The sequence below is a fragment of the Hibiscus syriacus genome, unplaced genomic scaffold (assembly GCF_006381635.1).
Source record: "Hibiscus syriacus cultivar Baekdansim isolate YM2019G1 unplaced genomic scaffold, ASM638163v2 tig00110890_pilon, whole genome shotgun sequence".
Taxonomy (NCBI): domain Eukaryota; kingdom Viridiplantae; phylum Streptophyta; class Magnoliopsida; order Malvales; family Malvaceae; genus Hibiscus; species Hibiscus syriacus.
In genome coordinates, this window is record NW_024062900.1 from 2,868,974 (window position 1) to 2,888,803 (window position 19,830).

A 19,830-nucleotide genomic window follows, 5' to 3' on the forward strand; every position below is an offset into this window, starting at 1 on the left:
ACAATTAATAATATGAAAATGGATAAGATAACTTGACAATCCTCACACAAACAAGATGCATTGGGAATGATAGATAGGTCACTAAGGAATCCGAAGTTCTGTCTTTCAGAGTGGTTTAAGTTTCTATTCCCTATTTGCTCGACATATTTTGCTAAATGTGTTCCTATGTTATCTCTAGTAAGGAATCTGATAAATAAAAAAGCCACGGCAATACCTCTCAGTGTGAACTAAAGAAAAAATCCTATAGATAAAGCACTACTCCTTTTAGTCATTGAAATCCTATCCTTATCTCTAAGGTGGATTAGGTTTTAGTTAGCAGGTAAAATCCATTTCTCATGTTGATCTTCACCTAGCTCTCTCGAATACTAGGCATCTAACTTAAGAAATGGCTATTATCGTAAGCTCCTACAATCCTAAGTAAATAAATACAATGAACAATGCAAATAATAAACATAAAAACTAAAACCATTCATTAAAACATCAACTTAATCATCCATAAGTATCTTGTACCAAATAATGTTTAGTTCATGGTCGGGTACGATTCATCCATATAAATTATTCGCTTCATAACAACCCACAAAATATAAATGAAAATGAAAGAACAAAGATGAAGGAAAACTCCCAACACGCACTGCTGTGAACTCCCTTGGGACATTCTGAACACCTTAGTGATGCTAGTTTCTCTCAAACGCCTAGCTCGGATCTCCCTTTAGCTTGAAAATGGAGGAAAGCACTAAAAAGATGAAAAGGGGAAGAAAAATGGAAGCTTGTAGTTGCTATTCACTCTTGCTTAGATCACCCCTCTTTTTCCCAAGAAGAATTCTCCTCTCTTTTGTGCATCATCTTCTATTTATACTAAGGGGATGTACTAGAGTTTTGTGCCAAAATTCCCTTAATACCCAAGGTAACATTCCCCTCACGTGAAAGGGTGCAAAAAATTTTCAGTGGTGCCCTCCTAGGTGGCAGACAACAAGAATCACGTGTAGGCTGGACTACTAGCTATTTTATAAAAAATATCTTTAGCTCTTTTTTTTCTCTGCTCCTAGAAATAACATCCTAGTCATCATGGCATTTTCCTCTTGCTTCATTATCCCAAATTACTATGCAATTCTCCTTGCTCACCTTTTGCTCCATGAACCTGCACACATCAAGCAACAATACCTTCCCCATAAAGCAACACCATTTGCAAAATAAACTACCACGACAATTTAAATCCACCAAATGCAAGTAAGTGATCCTAAATGTATCTAAATGAACTTAAATGTGCCCTAAGACAACCAATAACTTAAGTGAAAAAGGTCTTAAATATAGCCTTTTTACAGAGTTATCACACCCCTAAAATTAAGTTATTCCTTGTCCTCAAGCAATGGATAGTACTCTGCAAAACAAAAATGCCACGGGAAAGTTCATGTCAGGATAGTGATGTTAGATAGAACTTCAGTCCTCGAAAAAATTGGCTGCAATATGCTAGACAAATTGAGAGGTTAAGTACTATTCCATAAAGCAAGATCCTAGCTCTTACTAATGTCATGGAAAAATAGTTCTGCCAACCCTATTAATGCAAATAGCCTACTAAGAACACTACCTCCCCAAACTTGAAGGAGCATTGTCCTGAATACTTGGAAAAACATAAAAACTAAACTACATGTTATGCTATGAAGTGCAAGGTACCATGTCTTTTTTATGATGGTGGTGCCATGGTGGATGCTCTGCATCGGGGCATTTCTTCAGTGGAGTAGGACTCGGCTCTGAATTCAATTTTGGCTAGTGGGTGGGGTACTAGTGCCCTCAAGATTCTTGATAGAAGGAGTCTCAACACGGCCCGTAGACTTCTTCAAACGTCTTTTGATCCTCCGTGAAGGATATTTTTATGGCATTTTCATTTTTAAAGGAATCTCACCAGTAGGTTCCTCAGTAGTAGCGTTGTTCTTTGTTGGTTGTTCTTGTCTGAATTGGGTTTAAGGATGGGGATCTTACCCTCTTTCTCAGGCATCATGATAGATGGATCGACATCTTGCAGCTTGGGCAGATCATCGAGTTGGTGGAATCTAGAAATGTTGTGGCATCTTCATATGTTGGTAGTATGGAGGAAGGAAGATTGCCAAAATTCCCTTAATACCCTAGGTAACATTCCCCTCACGTGAAAGGGTGTAAAAAATTTTCAGTGGTGCCCTCCTAGGTGGCAGACAACAAGAATCACGTGTAGGCTAGACAACTAGCTATTTTATAAAAAATATATTTAGCTCTTTTTTTTCTCTGCTCCTAGAAATACCATCCTAGTCATCATGGCATTTTCCTCTTGCTTCATTATCCCAAATTACTACGCAAATCTCCTTGCTCACCTTTTGCTCCATGAACCTACACACATCAACCAACAATACCTTCCCCGTAAAGCAACACCATTTACAAAATAAACTACCATGATAATTTGAATCCACCAAATACAAGTAAGTGATCCTAAATGTATCTATATGAACCTAAATGTGCCCTAAGACAACCAATAACTTAAGTGAAAAAGGTCTTAAATATAGCCTTTTTACAGAGTTATCACACCCCTAAAATTAAGCTATTCCTTGTCCTCAAGCAATGGATAGTACTCTGCAAAACAAAAATGCCACGGGAAAGTTCATGTCAGGATAATGATGTTAGATAGAACTTCAGTCCTCGAAAAATTTGGCTTCAACATGCTAGACAAATTGAGAGGTTAAGTATTATTCCGTAAAGCAAGATCCCGGCTCTTACTAATGTCATGGAAAAATAGTTCTGCCAACCCTATTAATGCAAATAGCCTACTAAGAACACTACCTCCCCAAACTTGAAGGAGCATTGTCCTGAATACTTGAAAAAACATAAAAACTAAACTACATGTTATGCTATGAAGTGCAAGGTACCTTGTCTTTTTTATGATGGTGGTGCTATGGTGGATACTCTACATCGGGGCATTTCTTCAGTGGAGTAGGACTCGGCTCTAAATTCAATTTTGGCTAGTGGGTGGGGTACTAGTGCCCTCAATATTCTTGATAGAAGGAGTCTCAACACGCCCCGTAGACTTCTTCAAACGTCTTTTGATCCTACGTGAAGGATATTTTTATGGCATTTTCATTTTTATAGGAATCTCACCAGTAGGTTCCTCAGTAGTAGCGTGGTTCTTTGTTGGTTACTCTTGCCCGGATTTGGTTTAAGGATGGGGATCTTACCCTCTTCCTCAGGCATCATGATAGATGGATCGACATCTTGCAGCTTGGGCAGATCATCGAGTTGGTAGCATCTAGAAATGTTGTGGCATCTTTATATGTTGGTAGTATGGAGGAAGGAAGATTGCCAAAATTCCCTTAATACCCTAGGTAACATTCCCCTCACGTGAAAGGGTGCAAAAAATTTTCAGTGGTGCCCTCCTAGGTGGCAGACAACAAGAATCACGTGTAGGCTAGACAACTAGCTATTTTATAAAAAATATCTTTAGCTCTTTTTTTTCTCTGCTCTTAGAAATACCATCCTAGTCATCATGGCATTTTCCTCTTGCTTCATTATCCCAAATTACTACGCAATTCGCCTTGCTCACCTTTTGCTCCATGAACCTACACACATCAACCAACAATACCTTCCCCATAAAGCAACACCATTTGCAAAATAAACTACCATGACAATTTAAATCCACCAAATGCAAGTAAGTGATCCTAAATGTATCTATATGAACCTAAATGTGCCCTAAGATAACCAATAACTTAAGTGAAAAAGGTCTTAAATATAGGCTTTTTACAGAGTTATCACACCCCTAAAATTAAGCTATTCCTTGTCCTCAAGCAATGGATAGTACTCTGTAAAAGAAAAATGCCACGGGAAAGTTCATGTCAGGATAATGATGTTAGATGGAACATCAGTCCTCGAAAAAATTGGCTTCAACATGCTAGACAAATTAAGAGGTTAAGTACTATTCCATAAAGCAAGATCCCAGCTCTTACTAATGTCATGGAAAAATAGTTCTGCCAACCCTATTAATGCAAATAGCCTACTAAGAACACTACCTCCCCAAACATAACGGAGCATTGTCCTGAATACTTGAAAAAACATAAAAACTAAACTACATGTTATGCTATGAAGTGCAAGGTACCTTGTCATTTTTATGATGGTGGATGCTCTGCATCGGGGCATTTCTTCAGTGGAAGGTTGGCCAATGGGTGGGGTACTAGTGCCCTCAAGATTCTTGATAGAATGAGTCTCAACACGCCCCGTAGACTTCTTCAAACGTCTTTTGGTCCTGCGTGAAGGAGATTTTTATGGCATTTTTATTTTTCTAGGCATCTCACCAGTAGGTTCCTCAGTAGTAGTGTGGTTCTCTGTTGGTTGTTCTTGCTCGGATTGGGTTTAAGGATTGGGATCTTACCCTCTTCATCAGGTATCATGATAGATAGATCAGCATCTTGCAGCTTCGGAATATCATCGAGTTGGTGGCATCTAGAAATGTTGTGGTATCTTCATATGTTGGTAATATGGAGGCAGGAAGAACATGGAGATTAAGGGCCAACTGAGGATGCATCTCCTTGAAGTATAAGTCGAGCACAACATCTCTTTACATTACATAAGCAAAGAATGTCCTTAAATCGCCATATAAAGCCTCTACATTCTCCCTCTTTTGACTTGAAGACTCGTCAACAATGACTAACTTTGTCACGGCAATTGTCTTTCAACCAACTACCAAAGTTTTTTTCAGTTTGTCTTCATCAAAACCCTACAACACGAGCAACCTTTCCTTGGTAATTCCCTTCACCCCAACTAGGATTTCATCAAATTCATATTTGCTCACACCCTTCTCCCAACAAAGGGTGGTAATGAGATTAAGGAAGACCAGAGAACTTTTTGGTCATTTCAAACACATTTGTACTTGCTCAAAGATGATTCTGCCAATGTCGATTAGACATCCAATGAGAATAGAATGCATCAACATCATTCGTGGCAGTGACATAATTGTGTTAAGAGCAATGGGTATCAGCTTGGTCTTTATAAAGCGGTTATAAAGCTTTGCCTTTAGTTGAAGTTTATCTCAAACATCGTGTGTCAGCTCACCTGCTTTCCATTCCACGTGGAGTTATGGAAGTATAAATCCTCTAAGATACCTTGATAGGTTTCATGGTCAGCTTCCTCTTCGAATGAGGCGTGTCGATCGATGGTTTGTGGAACTTAAAGTAACAATTAATAACAGAATGTGTAAATCATATTGTTTTACCTCTCAGGAACTTAGAGTGTTGCATTGGGTCGGAGATGTGTGCATGAAAATTATAGATGAGGGAAACGTTTACATTGCTGAGGTGCCTTATAATTTTTTTCATTTGTGCCTAGTGACATCATCCATCACATCCGAACTATACCAATTTCGTCTTCTCTGAAAACAATAAAACCTTACTAGAACAACATCTTTCGACCTTTGATACTTTAAAAGTGTTCATTGGCCTCGTCGTCTTTAAATTACAAGGTTGCGTCTGTTAGACAGCTTCTTACCATGCTTGCTCGAATGGATGAGGGATAAAATAAAAGCGTGAAACTTTTGACTATGGAGTATGTAGCCTTGAGAGAGAGAAAGAAGTAGTGTTGAAGACAGAAAAAACAAAATGGAAACAGAGTAAAAAATGAAAAGTAATGGGGGTGTTTAATGTTGATAACGTGTGGTGGGGTTTTGTGAAGATAAAAAGGTGAAAAGTAATAAAGGAATGTTAAAAAGTAGGAAAGATAAAGTAATAAAAGTAAAGGTGGAAATTTAAAAAAAAAAGAAACTTCCTCCTTTATTTTGTCTTTTGCTACCAAAAACCTTAAAAGTAAGGTTTTATCCTTCTTTTTGTTCTTATCCCCTCAACCGCCACCGATCCTGAATGAAATAAAATAATAACCTAAAAGAAAATATAAAAATAATAAAAATAATTGAAACACTAAAATAATTAAATAAAAAAACATGTGTTATTTATGAAACAATAGCAAACTAAAAATGTTGTGGCAATTTCAAAAGGTTAGAGAAACAAACTCAAGCATCTTGTAGGTAGAATGCTGACTTGTCATGCAATATGGGAGCTTCAGTGTATGCCTTCAACCGTTGGCCATTTACCATGAAAATGGTCCCATCAACTAAGTTGTTGATGTCCATAACTTTATGGGGTATACTTGGTGCACCTTGAAGAGTTGAGACCATCTTGATTTTAGCTTAACAGAGAAAAGCTTCAGCATTGAATTGTAGAGGAGCACATGATGACCATTATGAAAATGTTATAGTAAAAGATTTTGGTTGTGGCACTTTTTGGTTTTTTCCTTGTATAGCCGGAAAATTTCATAAGCTTGGGCTCAAAGCTCCATATCATTTAGCTCCAGTAGTCTTCTTTCACCATATTGGGCATAAAAATTGAGTTTCTTGATGGCCCAATAGGCTTTGTGCTCTAGCTCAACTGAAAGATGGCATGGTTTGCCATACTCCAACTTAAACGGAGGCATTCCCAATGGATCCTTGAATGCAGTGCGATATGCCCAAAGTGCTTCATCAAGCTTTATGAACCAGTCATTCCTCTTGGGGTTTATCACCTTTTCAAGGATCTACTTGAAATTATGATTGGAGACTTCAGCCTTCTCATTGGTTTGCGGCTGGTATACTATGGAAATTTTGTGTTACATCCCTTATCTTTGTAATGCCTTGGCAATCAACTTGTTATCAAAATGGGTACCTTCATCACTGATGATTGATCTAGGTGCTCCAAATCTTGTGAATAACTTCTTGTGAAGCAACTTGAGCACGGTCTTTGAGTCATGTCTTGGTGTAGCAATTGTTTTGACCCACTAAGATACGTAATCCACTGCTAGCAAGATGTAAAGATCACCAAATGAAGATGGGAATGGTCCCATAAAGTCCATTTCCTACACATCAAAAAGCTATATCTACAAAATATTTTGCAACGACATTTCATGTCGTCTGGAGATGTTCGTTGTGCATTGGTGATAACTCCGTAAAAAGGCTATTTTTAAGGTTTTTTCACTTAAGTTATTATTTGTCTAAGGGTTTGTATAGCTCATTTTATATTCATATAGTTACATGTAGAGAATAATGCCATGGCATTTTAGATTCATATGAATCTAAAATGAGCTATACAAAACCATAGTTAGTGATAACCATTGGTTAGTGATGTACAGGAAATAATGAGTATACGGTGAGCTGAAAATAATGCCATGGCATCAGATGCTGCTAAAGCATACTGCAATGGCTTGGAATTTTTGGCTCAGAAAAAGACAGAGACATTTTCACAAGAAGACAACTCTCAATGAACTTGTCTGCTACTGATAACCATCTGAATGGGGTCCACTACCACCTATGGAGATAAACTTCACATAAAAGGAACGAATTTGGGGGTATGATGGGTATATTGAGTACAAAATTACCTAAGAATAACCTTAGATATTTTATTTATAAGGACACCTCACAAAAAAGAGAAAGAATTCTGAGAAAAGCTTGGAAAATCATCATCTTCTTCATTTTCTCTACCTCCATCATCGTTCCTCTTTCTCCATTTTTATTGGTGTTCCTCCATTGGTGAAGCTTAAGGGAGTGGCATATCATCTGACAGGATCTTGTGCTATAGTCGTTCATGATCGTTCGAGGGAAGTGTCGGCCATGCACACCTTATGCTTTCTTCTCCAACCTTTGCTCCATTGCTAAAGCTTGAAATTTTATTTGGTTTATAAGTTTTATGAATCATTGGGTATGCTCTATGGTTTTTTCAAACCCTACCATAAACTAAGCTATATTTGGTGGAGTTTATTCGATGGATGATTGAAACTTTATTTCAATGGTTGATGAATGTTTATATTTTGTATTTTTTACTTGTTTTGTTTATGTTGCTTCATCTTATAAGATTGTAGGAGGCATAAGAGTGTCCATTTCTTAGATGAAGATTAGATGTTCAGGAGAAATCTAGTCACTAATTCTTAAGTGTTCGAGAGCAACTTAGGAATGATATACATAAGCAATGGGATATAGTTAATCACTATAGCCTAATGACACTAAGCTAGGATTTCAATGACTAAGTGGGGTAGTGCATCATCAATAGTGTATGCTATCATAGTTGAGACTGGGAGGAGATACCGTTGCATTATATTCTGTTAGGTTCTTATGACTGGAGATATCGAGAACACCTTTAGCAAATGCCATCGAACAAGTAAGGCATTCGAAGACTAAATCAACTAAAAGATAATTTTTTAGATCCTTAAGTGACTCCCCACTATTCATTCCCGAAGTAGTTTCTCGTGTGAGGATTATCAATCTATTCCATTTATTTGCTATTTTTACCATTTTATATTGCATTGGCATTTTCGTCATATTCATCATTATAAACGGCTCTTTTTGCACGACATTATTCACTCAATTACACTCCCTCACCATCATTTCACTCACTCTCACATTACCATTATCGAAGCATCATCAGTGTATATATAATTTCTATACTTAGATAAATTATTGTAGTGTTATGGTCAATCTCATCATTTCCACCAATCCATGTGGAGACGATATTCACTCGTCACTTTATCACTTATTGTGATTGTGTATACTTGCACATCATTTGCATATAATTTATTAGTTCTTAGAACATGCAACATGTTTTTAGTGTCGTTACCAGGGATTACCAACATGAAGTTAATTAGTTTGACATAGCATTTTATTTTGCTTCTTTATTTTTGCATAGTTTACTTGTTATTTTACTCTATTCTTTTTCAGGCTTGCTTGGTGTATGACTAGAAGACATTCTAACGAGCCATTAGATCCAATTGAACTTGAGATTGAGAGACATTTTAAGAAAATGAGATGTGTTTAACGTCCTCAATAAAATATGTATCAAATTGAGAACCAGGGCATTGGTCAAGAAGAAAGCGATCAGAATGTCGAGGCATTCCATAATGATGGGCTTGCTGATAAGCCTCATGCTATTTGTGATCATTTGAATCCTATGCAGGATTATTTGAATCCTGGAATTGTGGCACCGAAAATTCAAGTAACCCATTTCAAGCTCTAACATATTATGTTTAATATGTTGAATTCTATAGGACAATTTTGGGGCATGCTGATTGGATATGCCATATAGCACATTCGTAACTTTTTGGATGTATGTGATTCTTTTCGCCAACAAGGATTGCATGAGAATGTGTTGAAATTAAAGTTATTTTCATACTCTTTACATGACCAAGCGAGGGCTTGGTTGAGTTGTGTTCCATCTAGTTTGATGGAATCATTCGCTGATCTTTTTAAAAGTTTTCTATTGCACTATAACCCTTCAAACGTGAGTTCGTGGCTAAGGAATGACATAGTATCCTTTTTCCAATGCGATGTCGAATCTATGTATGAACGTTGGGATCATTACAATAGTTTGCTTTGCAAATGTTCTAATTATGGTTTTCAAGACTGGACTCAATTATTTATGTTTTATAATGGAGTCAATGCCCACACAAGGATGATGCTCAATGCCTCTGAAAATGGGACATTGCTTGATAAAATATATGTTTAGCCATTTGCTATTTTGGATAGAATTGTCAACAATGACTATCAATTTCCTTCCTCAAGGCTTGGAACTGGAAGAAAAGAATCTGGAGCATTCAAATTAGATACCAAGGACTTTCTGTCCACTCAACTCTCAGTTATCACTAATATGTTGAAAAACTTACAACGCTCTACTGAGGTAAAAGAACTGAAGGCAGCTAGTTCAGCATGTATGTCATGCCATGGCAATCATCACGAGAGTGAATTCCCAACCAATCATGAGGCCATTTTAATCAAGGCAATAATAATCACTACTCCAACACCTATAATCCAGGGTGGTGCCAACACCCTGACTTTTAATGAGGTAATCAATTCAGTCCTAATGCTAGTCAACCTACTCGTCGGCAAAATTATATTGAATCTCAAGGCTATCAACACATTTTTCCATGGCATAATGTTAACAAGGGAGCCTCATCTTCAGTAAACACTAGTTCTTTAGATGCTATGATTCAAGATTTCATATCTACCACGAACACAATGCTGCAATACCACTCTACTTCAATTAAAAAATCAAAGAGCTTTGTTGTATAGTAAAGGTGCCTTATTTCAAAGTCATAGCTCGTCTCTGAGAGCTTTGGAAGGTCAAGTTTCTTAGATTACACCAGCATTGCAAGAACGTCAGCAAGGATGATTTTTTAGTGACACTGAAGTCATTAAATATCACTGACAATAACAATGTAATGTATTGACTCTTAGGAGTGGAACTAAGATTAATCAACAAGTCAAGTTTGGGGGAAAACAACATGATGATTCTACCCCACTTCTGAACAAGTTAAACCTGAATTATATTATGATATCATTGCTAATAAGGACAAAGATTACAGTTCTACTAGTGAACCTGTCGAAGCACTAAATTCCAATGACAAGGCAAAAACAATTCCTACTCTCGCAGTTGAGGAAGTTAGACCCCCACCGCCCTTCCCGCAAAGATTGAAGAATCACATTGATGAAGTTCGGTTCAAAACGTTTGTGGACATTCTTGATCAGCTCCACATTAATGTACTTCTCTTGGATGCAATTGAGAAAATATCGACTTATGCCAAATTTCTTAAGGAAATTTCCACCAAGAAGAAGAAAGGTTATAAGTATGAGACAGTTGCCACGGCAAAAGAATATTGCTCCGTATTGAGCAAGCTACCGCCAAAGCAAAATGCTCCAGGAAGCTTTATTATTCCATGTTCTATAGAAACTAATTTTGTTGGTATGTGATCTTAGTTAAAGTGTGAACTTAATACCAAAATCTATATTCTTGAAGCTTGGTATAGGAAATGTCATACCCACCTCTGTGATTTTACAACTTGTCGACCAATCCCATGTTATACCTGAAGGGAGAGTCGAGGATGTCATAGTGAAGGTGGATAAATTTTTATTCCCAGTCGACTTCCTTGTCCTTGATTATGAAGTTGATTCCAAGGCTCCCATCATCTTGGGTAGGCCTTTCTTAGCCACTGGTTGTATTCTGATTGATTGTGAAAAAGGTGAACTTACCAAGAGAGTTACCGACCAGTGTGTGATTGTCAATATTTTTCGTACTCTAAAGTATGTTGATGATTCTGAGGAATGCCAAGGCATTTTTGAAATGAACTCGTTGATTGAAGAAGAAATTGAAAAACTTTTCCAAAGCAATTTCATTCAACTAGAAGACTATGAATGGCCTATTGGCGATGAAAGCATAGGGGAGCATGACAAATTTCTCGTTCGGATGGAGCAATCTAGCTTACTACTTGCTAGATCACGTATGCACTTTAAACCCCTTGATATTGATGAATTTATTCGTCCTAAGCCATCATTATTGCATGCACCTACCCTAGAGCTAAAGCCTTTGTCATGGCATCTTAAATATGTTACTTGGGTAGTGATAATACTTTGCTTGTGATTATTTCCTCTAGTAGTAACTTGAAAGAGGAACAAATGAATTACACAACCACCGAGAAGGAATTAATTGTCATGGTATTTGCCTTTGATAAGTTTGGACCATACCTAATAAGCACTAAGGTTATTGTTCACACTGATCACTCAGCTATAAAATACTTAGTGAACAAAAATGATGCCAAGCCTAGACTTATTAGGTGGATCTTACTTTTGCAAAAATTTGACTTAGAGATTGTAGATATTAAAGGTACTATGAATCAAGTTGTCGATAGGCTAGAAAGCAATTCTAAATGCCATGACATTTTAGATATTCAAGAGGAAATTCCTAATGAGAAAATCTTACATGCTACGATAATCTCCTGGTATGCTGACCTTGTTAATTTTCTCGTTAGTGGTATACCGCCTTTTGAATTGAACAGCCATGGAAAGAAAAAGTTCAAGCATGATGCAAGGTTCTACTTTTGGGATTAGCCATATTTATTCAAGCATTGCACAGACCAAATCATTAGATGATTTGTACCCAAAGAAGAGCAATAAGACATCTTATACCATTGTCATACGACCCCAAGTGAAGGTTATTTTGGAGGAGTGAGGCCCGATGTGTACCTGAAGGGAAATAAGTATATACAAATATGTATATGAAAGTAATGGAAATTATATAATGAAGTTGAAGTGGATTGTAAATTAAAGAAGTGTGGTGGTGATAATGGCTGAATGGATGTAACGAAAATGGTAAAGGAATGTTTATGGTTCATATGGAGAATGATAGTAATTCAAATGATGCATTGTGACCCCCTAACTATAAATGAGTAATGATATGATCTCAATTATGTGTTTCGAGTCATATATGAGTATTTTTGATCATCATTCTAGTAAGAACTTCACAATGCTTTGATTGAAGACTGAAAATGCAAAAACAACGTTACAATAAGGGAATATGTATATATAAATATTATATGAAAGTAATGGAAATTATCGAATGAATTTGAAGTGGATTTTAAATGAAAGAAGTGTGGTGGTGATAATGGTTAAATGGATGTGATGAAAATGGTGAAGGATATTTGTGGTTGGCGTAGAGAATGATAGTAATTCAAACCCTCTAACTATATATGAGTTAGGAACCAACAATATTATAAGGTGGAAAGGTAGAAAAGGTAGGATATGGAATGTGATCCACGAGCTATAGATGAGTTAAGAACCAATGCTATAACAAAAGGGAATAGATGAAGACTACTATCTTGAAGCTGATAAAGTTCTATAAGAGAACAAGAATGAAAGCAACCTCTTAAAGATTTTTTATATATTCAAATATGTGTCTACAAATGATCCTAAATGTTCCTATTTATAGTATTTCTAAGCAGCATATGAAAAGACTCAAAAGATAAAAACATTTTCATCAATTTAGCAATAAAATGAACTTGAATGCTTTGTCTTTTTATCTTCAAGGTTGGTTGAATATTCAAGATCATTTTGGGGATGAATCTAGCCAATTTCAAGATGAATTTAGCCTTAATTTCGTCCAAGAGGTGGAAGACTCTTGCTATTCCATGCTGAAAATTATCTTAATAAGTGAATTAAATCAGCCTTCATTGCATGTTCCCTTGAAGAATATGAACAACCCTTGAATTTAGATGATAAAAATCAGCTTTGAATGCCTTGAATGGGTAAATTGAGAGTCATTCAATGGATTGTCACATGGTTGAAGTTGAAAATACTCTCCAATGGCTCAAACTCATCCAAATCATCCATGCATAAAATTCCCGTAACAAAATTCCAACCTGCATTGTCTTCAATAAATCGATCATAACTCAAGCTCCCGATATCAGATTGAGGTGATTCAAAAGGAGTTGGAAATACAATATATAGAGGAATAATTCCCAATTGATTTATGGAACCAAACGTGTTAGTGTCGCATCCAGAATTGGAAGACTTTCTGATTGACATTATTGCATCTAATGAAACCGTTCAACTTCTCTCATGCACCTAGACAGAAAGGTGGACTTTATTCAATCTTTAATTGAAAACATGCATGAAACAATTAAGATTTAGTTAATAAATGAACTAGTTTGATGAATGAACTAGTTTAATTAATGAACTAACTTTATTAAATGAACTAGATGCATGAATGAAGTAGCTTACAATCAGCCTTCATTGCATGCTCCCTTGAACAATATGAACAGCTCTTGAATTTAGATGATAACAATCACCTTTCTTGAATGGGTGAATTAAGAGTCCTTAAATGGCTTATCACTTGGCTGAAGTTGAAAATACTCTCCCTTGGTTCAAACTCGTCCAAATCATCCATGCATAAAAATTCACATAACAAAATTCTAGCATGCACTATCTTCAATAAATCGATCATATCCCAAGCTCCCTATATCAGATTAAGGCGATTAAAAATGTGTTGGCAAGATAAAAGATAGAGGAATAATTCACAATTGATTTATGGAACCAAAAACGTCTATATCAAATCCAGAATTGGATGATATTCTGACTGACATTCTTGCATCTGATGAAATAGTTCAACTTCTCTCATGCACCTAGACACAAAGGTGAACTTTATTAAATCTTTAATTGAAAACATGCATGAAACAATTAAGAGATAGTTTAATAAATGAACTAGTTTTATTAATGAACTATTTTAATTAATGAACTAACTTTATTAAATGAACTAGATGTATGAATGAAGTAGCTTACTAAATGATCTAAAGGCATAAATGAACGAGTTCCCTAAATGAACTATAAGATTTAAATGTAATGCATACATAAATGAATAGAACACATATTAAATGCAATGAAAGTTATGTAAACTTCAAATTCTCATGAAAATTCATGCATAAGAAACATAAAGTGTTCCTCCCTTATTAGTCCTCCTTCCTCCTAAGCTCGATGTAAACATACTTTCCATGGATGCTTGAAACTCCTTAGACTTTGCTCGTGTAATAGGGCCACTTGGGTACTTCTCTGGGTCTTTTTTATTGGAGATCATATCACATCTTATACAATTGTTACACGGCCCCAAGTAGAGGCCATTTTGGAGGAGCGAGGACCGTTGCCAAGGTTCTGCAATCAGGCTTTTTTTGGCCAACACTGTTCAAATATGGGTAGGTATTTTACAAGTCCTGTGATCCCTGTCAACGAATTGGAAACATGTCCAGGCGATATGAAATGTCATTACATGGCATTTTGGATGGAACCATTCACATCTTCTTGTGGTGATTTGTACATTTTGCTTACTATGGATTACATGTCCAAGTGGGTGGAGGCAATTTCTACATCAAAGAATGATTCCAAAATTGTACTTAAGCTTTTACACAAGAATATACTTACTCAGTTTGGAGTACCTCAAGCCATCATTAGCGACGAGGTAACCCAATTTGATAAAAGTTGATTGCGAAGGAATTGAGGAGATATAGAGTCCTTCACAAGATTGGAATGGCATACCAACCAAGGATGAATAGTCAAGCTGAAATATCCAACCGCAAAATAAAGCATATCTTAGAAAAAAAATAGTGAATCCAAGGAGGAACACAAAGCGTATTGGGCCATTAAGAGGCTAAATGTCGATGCTCAATTAGATGGGGAGAAAAGAGTGCTTGAGCTTAATGAGATGGATGAGTTTAGGGAACAAGGATATGAGAATGCCAAGTTATACAAAGAAAATACCAAAAATTGGCATTACCAAAATCTAATGTCATGGTAATTTCATGTTGACCAACAAGTATTGCTTTACAATTTAAGGCTTAAGCTCTTCCAGGAAAGCTTAAATCTAGATGGTCAGGATCATTTGAGGTGCATCACGGCTACCCTCTTGGAGAATCTGATATCAATAATATAGACAATGGGATTATTTTTAGAGCCAATGGTTAGCGCTTTAAAGTTTATAATAGAGCTCCACTTTTGCACGACAAGTCGGTGCTTTACCTGCACAACGTCTGAGTAGGCCTCCCCCGTGAAACAAATTTCAAAGCCATGGCATTAGATTTTGTTGTTTGTGCATAAATAAAGAATTTATTTTTTTCTTATTTTTATTATTCATGGATATTTACAAATTGTCTTGTACTGTATGGATCCACCAGAGCTCATACCTACACAATGGAGCAGTTACCAAGGGGAAAAAGACAAAATTAAGGAGGGAAAAATTCTTTTTGCACTTATTCCTCTATTTTATTTTATTTCCATTTTTTTAATTATCCTTTTACCCCTCATTTAATGTTTACATTTTACTTTTTCACCTACCCATTTCACCTTATCCACTCACTTATTTTCAACAGTTCACTCGTTCTCTCTCTTTCACTATTTCTTTTATCTTGTTATCTTCTTCTTCTCTCTTTCCCTATACATCGACACCATTATTGTAAGAAAAGCTATCAACTTTTTTTCTTCTTCTAAACCGGTAAAAAATGATACGAACGCGACCCTCAAGAGCTGAAACAACTCTTCGTCAATAGTTCATGGATGAAGCTACAAATGAGTGGTTCCAAAATTTCAAAAACCAAAAACACTTTTTTGAGTTGGTATTTATTTTCACCAAGGAGCATGATGACAGTTTTGGATCGGATATCATGGATATTGTAGAGCCCCACAAATGGAAAAAGTTGGTGTGACATCTCAATTCCATCAACGCCTCGTTGGTGAATGAGTTTTATGTGAACATCTCAAAACCAAACCAACATGTTGTTTTTATTAAAGGTTACTATATTTGTTTTACACAGTCGACGATTAACAGTTATTTGCACCTGCAGGACATAGTAGATTAACATAGAATGGTATACTCGAAGATTTGTTTTTGTTGAACACAAATGGAATGGTCGTCCCGTTTTTCTATCAACCGGGAATGTCTCCAACCTCGTGTGAAATTGTGGAACCACTTCATTAAACAAAAGTTAATGTTGACTGCCCATAACACGATGGTAACCATTCCACGACTAAAGTTATTACACTCTATTATGGTTACTCATTCAATTGATGTTCTTCGAATTATTGTTGAGCAAGTTCATGACTGTTTAGGAAATAAATCTAGTATATTGGTGTTCCTGAATCTTATCACGGTATGGTTAACCCGAAATCCAAGGTAGGCAATACCAAAGAGCCTGAGAAAGACAAACCCTATAATGTCAAGGCAAGACTACTTGCCCTCGAAGAATCTGTCTAACAAACAATGACTCACTTGAATGCTCTCAAGGGTGATATAAAGAATTTCTTTGGCTATGTCCAACATAGGGATGTTGTTTTGGAGTCAATCTTTTAGGAGATTCTACCTTACGTGGAATGAAATTTCGTAGGTTTCCTATATGAAATTATGTCATATTTTACAATACCAAGGTAACCCTTGAGCCTGATAATACTGATTCTACTAATATTGAGGTCGTGCCATACCCTACAGCCAATCCCCCATCTTATGCTGTTCCTGATGGACCATCCCATAAAGACCCCAGTCCAGATAGAGCAACAGATCCCCCTTCCTTGCGTAGAACCCACCATTGTATCAAGACTTCAGTAGGGCACGTCAACACCTCTATTACCCACTACTATTCAACATCTTAAGAATTCATCCCCACACTACTAAGGAAGCGCATTAGGAATGGAACTGTAAACACCTCCATCGCAACACCGCCACCACCATAGAAATCGAGGTACCTCGTTTTGCATTCATTTTTTGCATAGCATGACATTTCATTAGTTTCATTAGTTACTTAGTTCTCTTAAGCATTGAGGATAATAAAGGGCTTGATGCTTTGTCAATTATACTTACATGATTTGTATGTTCTCTATACTTAAGGAATTTAGATGGTTTTTATGAAAGAACTCTAGTTAGGCTCGGCATTAAAATTTGGTATTGTGCTTCAATGATAAATCAATATTTAAAGAACTCCTTCATGTATGAATTTTTTTTAATCGTGAATAATGTTTCGGTATAGCTGTAGAGGGACAATCTTCTTTGTTATGGCATTGCTTGGAACTATCTTTAATAATGGAAACCACACGTATACGAGTGAATAAAAGTAGTCATGGGATGACTCTACGTATTTGTATTGTTGAGGTAATGCCTAGATATCGTGTTTCAATAAATGACAGCCATAAGTGTAGATCATAGTTGTGATGGGTTGACTCTCCTCATAGCAGTGTAAAAAAATGTGTATCAAGTAAAAAGAGAGTATATATGTGCTTAATGAATGAGTAATTGTCGTAGCAAAACTAGGGAACTCAATTAGAAATTGCCTAGATTTATCAAGTATAGATTGGATACAATCAAGCCCACACATAACTACAAAGAATCTTGACCTAGGAAAAGTACTTGATTTCTTGAAATGTCTAGCATGTTGAACAACTTTTCTGAGGGTTGCAATTCTATTTTTGTCTTGATTTTCTTATTGTTGAAAATTGTCATGACATTTTTATTGCGTTAATTGCTATCCATTTCTTGAGGACAAGCAATAGTTTAAGTTTGGGGGTGTGATAACTTTATAAGAAGGCTACCTTTAAGGTTTTTTCACTTAACTTATTATTTGTCTAAGGGTTCATATAGGTCATTTTAGATTCATATTGTTGCATGTAGATGCATTTGTGGTGGTTGTGTTATTTTTACTTTGTTAAGGTGCTAAGTGATGGGAAAGGTGGGGTTGGTTAGTGATGTGAAGGAAACAAGGAGCATAGGGCGAGCTGAGAAGAATGTTGTGGCATCACATGTTGCTGAAGTAGACTACAATGCCTTGGCATTTCTAGCACATAAAAAGAAAAAGATATATTTTCATAATAAGACAATTGTCAAAGCACATGTCAACTATTGATAACCATCTTAATGGGATCCACTACCACCTATGGAGATAAACTTCACACAAAATAAATGAATTTGGGGGTATGATGGGTATTTGAGTGCAAAATTACCTAAGAATACCCTTAGATATATTATTTATAAGGACACCTCACAAGAAAGAGCGAATTCTGGGAAAAGCTTGGAAAAATATCATCTTCTTCATTTTCTCTACCTCCGTTACTGTTCCTCTTTCTCTATTTTTATTGGTGTTCCGCCATTGGTGAAGCTCAAGAGAGTGGCGTAGCATCCAAGATAAGCTCGCTCTATAGCCGTTCATGGTGGTTCGAGGGAAGAGTCGATCGTGCACACCTAGTGCTTACTTCTCCAACCTTTGCTCCATTCTTAAAGCTTGAAACTTTATGTGGGTTGTAAGGTCGAATGAATGATTGGGTATACTCTATGGTTTGTTCGAACCCCACTATAAACTAAGATATATTTGGTGGGATTCATTCGATGGATTCTTGAAACTTTATTTGAATGGTTGATGAATGTTTATCTTTTGTTTTTACTTGTTTTGTTTATGTGTGCTTCATCTTCTAAGATTGTAGGAGCCATAAGAGTGTCCATTTCTTTGATGAAGACTATATGTTCGATCGAAATCTAGTCACTAATTCTTAAGTGTTCTAGAGAAACTTAGGAATGATTAACATAAGCAATAGGATATAGTTAATCAATATAGCCTAATCACTTAGTACTTTAGAAAGATTAAGCTAGGGTTTCAATAACAAAGAGGGGTAGTGCATCATCAATAGTGTAGGTTGCCATAGTTAAGGCTGAGTGGAGATATTGTGGCATTCTATTCTATTAGGTTCTTTTGACTAGAGATATCGAGAACACCTTTAGCAAACTCCATCAAACAAATAAAGCATTAGAAGACTAAATCAGCTAGAAAGATAAGTTTTCAACTACTTAAGTGACTCACCACCATTCACTTCTGAAGTAGTTTCCCGTGTGAGGATTATCAAGCTATTCCATTTAATTATTATTTTTACCATTTTACATTGCATTGGCATTTTCATCATATTCATCATTTTAAACTGCTCTTTTGTCATGAAATCATTCATTTAATCACACTCTCTCACCATCATTTCATTCACTGTTACATTTCCATTGCCAAAGCATCATCAGAGTATATATAATTTCTATACATAGATAAATTAGTGTAGTGTTGTGGTCAAACTTATAATTTCCACCAATCCCTATGGAGATGATATTTACTCACTTTATTACATATTACAATTGTGTATACTTGCACATCATTTGCGTATAGTTTATTAGTACTCACAAAAGGCAACAGTTTGCACCTATCACAACCCTTGTAAAACTCATGGGCATCTTTAAAGAGTGTAGCTCAATTGAAGCCCAATTGAAGGACTTTTTCACCAATCCTCACACCTCCAAAGTGGCCTGCACACAGAGTCGTGTGACAATAGGATAAAATTTCTTTTTTCTCCTCCTCGGGGACACTTCATTAGATTATCTGATTGGTACATTGTTTGAAAACGTATGGCTCATCTCAAAAGTAAAATCTTAGGTCATGCTTGAATTTCCTCTTACCCTGGTTGTTCAAATCCTGAGGTGA